This window comes from Mus caroli, chromosome 3 (assembly GCF_900094665.2).
Source record: "Mus caroli chromosome 3, CAROLI_EIJ_v1.1, whole genome shotgun sequence".
Classification (NCBI taxonomy): domain Eukaryota; kingdom Metazoa; phylum Chordata; class Mammalia; order Rodentia; family Muridae; genus Mus; species Mus caroli.
The window spans coordinates 102,228,173-102,231,072 of record NC_034572.1 but is presented as its reverse complement, the minus strand read 5'-3'; the positions used below and the strand labels follow the sequence as shown (position 1 = coordinate 102,231,072).

Genomic DNA, 2,900 nt, shown 5'->3' with positions numbered 1-2,900 from the left:
CTAAGCTTTGGCCAAGGGTGGGAGTGGAGGAGTGGGGACCATGGCTTGGATGGGGCATCACTTAAGACTTAAGAACGCAGGGTGCAGCGCCCCAAGCCCAGCAGTAGTCAGTCCCACAACTGCTACCTGAAGCCTTCCCATCTAGTCTAAGGGCCACCACATAGCTGTGGCAGAGGGCGGGGAGGGCAAAGGCAGACCCAGGCCAAGGGCCAGCAGCAGGTGATTGTGTGACGTGTCTGTTCACAGTTGCGTTAGCTGTGCCCACCGCTCCCACAGGAAACGGATTACAGCACCTTCTTGATCCCAGTCTTTCAACCAGGCAGACAGCGGTTACACTCGACAGTTGATGTTACACAGCACAACTTAGGTATTTCAAATGGATGAGAAGTTAGTATCAGAACAGTGTCTCAGGATGAAGGCTGAGTGGAGCTTCCTCTCCAGTACTTTGAGGCCTACAGATGTATCTACAAAATTCACTACTGTGGAAAATGAAGACTTGGGTTGGATGAGGAAGGGAGGCAGGGGCCTTGGTGACTAATTGCTGTAACACTGTCCTTCCAGCGGCTGTGGCAGCTTCATGTTCTCTTTTGGTATCATCGGGCGCCACAGATCCTACAGGATGACTGATGCTGTGGGAGTTCTGCTACTTTGCCAGCACTGCCGTGGCTCTTGGATCCACCACTCCATTCGAACTGTTCATGCTGCTCATATTGACTCTTGTTACAAATTTTACAGACGGGGGGTGCCTCTGGGTACTTAGGCCCACACTCTATCTTAAGGCTATATATTCAGTTTTCATAGATTGTTCGTGGAGGCCCAATTATCATGCCTGTCCATCTTGTAAGTGTCATGTCCTTATCGTCCTCCAGACCCCAGCTAACTGTGCCATCGCCTACTCCTTTCTGTCCTTCTTCCAACTCTTCCAACAGTCGGAAATTTCGAGGGACTTTTTACTCCCGAGCCTGTGGTGGCTTGCGCCGCTGTCACTCGAAGGCCGGCCCCTTCTTTACCACCACCCCCTGAATTTTAAAAATTTTAAAGCCATTATTTATAGAATTCTGTGGTTTTGCATGGACCATGTTGAATGTCACCCATTGGCCTGGAAGAAACTACAGAATCCATCTCAGATGTCACTCTACAGGTTATAAGCCAAATTTCCTCCAGCACATTTAGATTTTTTTTCCTGTACAGTGTCCTTTTAAGACACTAGGGCTGGCTGCACTGTGAACTTGTGACAGTGCACAGAGACAACCAGAGGATCGGTGATAACACTGGAATTAAATTCTCCAGGACAGCACTGGCTGTGACTCCTAGCTTCAGATCTCTCCATGTCTCCAGTCCCCACGGTTCCCTGCTGCCATTCAGGGACCTTTCTCATTCAAAGAGGTGATGATCTCGGACTCTGGGGACCCTGTATTGAGGACTTGCTGTCCTAGCCCGTATCCCTGTCTGCAGAGCGATTCTGTCTTCTGAAGGGCTCCAGGGCTCTGACTCCCTTCCCAGGCCCTCTGAATCCTTGTCCTGGACAGTATGGATTCCATCTGCTTTCTCCCACTCCTCCTTCTCTAGTTCCCACAGTGCATGACAATCTGCTGATGTGCCTCATTCATACTTGCAAAATATGTCCCTGTAGTTCCCACCAAACTGCTGCTAAAGCCCCAGTGATGTGGTCATTTTTTGTGCAACCTCACCGAGACCTGCAGAACATGTGGTTTCTCTAATGTTTTAGGATGAGATGGCCTCTGCTTGTCCCCTGCAACCTCACTGCACAGCTCCTATGTGAGTGACATGATATGGTGCCTTCATACCCCGTAGTCCCAGTAAAGGATGACTTAATCCCAAAATATATGTTCTGCAGAGCAACAGCCTTGGCCTTTGACTTTTAAACTCATTTTAGTCTCCCCTTCCATCAAGCCTCTTGGTTGTCTGCAAAGAAGAAAGTAAACAGGTGGGACAGTGTTCCTGGGAGGACATTGACCTTGTGAAGATAATACTACAGGGCATACACTACTTGTGAAGGATATACTACTATATATCTCAGGGTAACCTGAAAGGTCATTTGAGCCACCCTGTCATATACAAACGCATGTCCGGAGCCTGGGCCAGGTCCTGCATTTAGGGACAGCTGAGGGTCTTGCTTTGGGCTCCCATGTGTACAGCATCCTGGTATCCCTTGAGAGCAAACTTCTTGGGTCACATGCTCTCCCTCTCTATGGCACAACCCAGCGTGGGCTCTTTTTCTCCCTTGTGCTCTGCTGGGTTTTGTCAGCTGACTGTTGTCCACAGCTGTGGCTTCCCTCAAACTTCCCGTCCCTCTGTGGTTGGTACTTGAATTTAGATTCATAAACACGGCCAAAATACCGATTAGTTTTTAAATAACTGATAAAAGAAGGACTGGCTTCTCAAACCTCCTAAAGGAAAATACGGAGCCCTGTTTATCTCTGCCCTGGGGTTGTTTCCATGTCACCGACTGTTCCTGTAACTTGAGGCTGTGTGCACAAAAATCCGGTACCTGTCAGACTGGCAGAGTTCTTTCTATGACGATAGGTGCTACATTAAACTCTCAGGTCGGGGGCTCTCGCCTTTTTGTCTTTAAGCTGAGAGTTGAGCCACCCCAATGACAGATTCCCACAGTCTGGGTGTGAAAACCGAGCTCTGTGAAAGAAAGGAAGGCAGGAGAACACCCACCCAATGTTCTTTCGCTGTCTGGCCAGACTCCAGGCAAAGTGCTAGCTAGTCTCGGGAGCATCCAGCAGGCGGCGATGGCGGCAGTCGCTAAGAGGGTTTCGCGGGAAGCAGGAGAGCAGATTCTGTTTTCAGCGTGTGCAAAACAGAATCCCCGAGCAGAAGCTGCTAAGGATCTTAACCCCGCCTCTCCCGGAGAGGGTGTGGCCTCTGCC

General features: G+C 49.8%; 1 pseudogene; it reads right to left on the bottom strand.

The window, feature by feature from the left end:
* Positions 1-534: 534 nt before the first annotated feature.
* LOC110291902 lies at positions 535-1,610 on the bottom strand (annotated as a pseudogene).
* Positions 1,611-2,900: the final 1,290 nt, after the last annotated feature.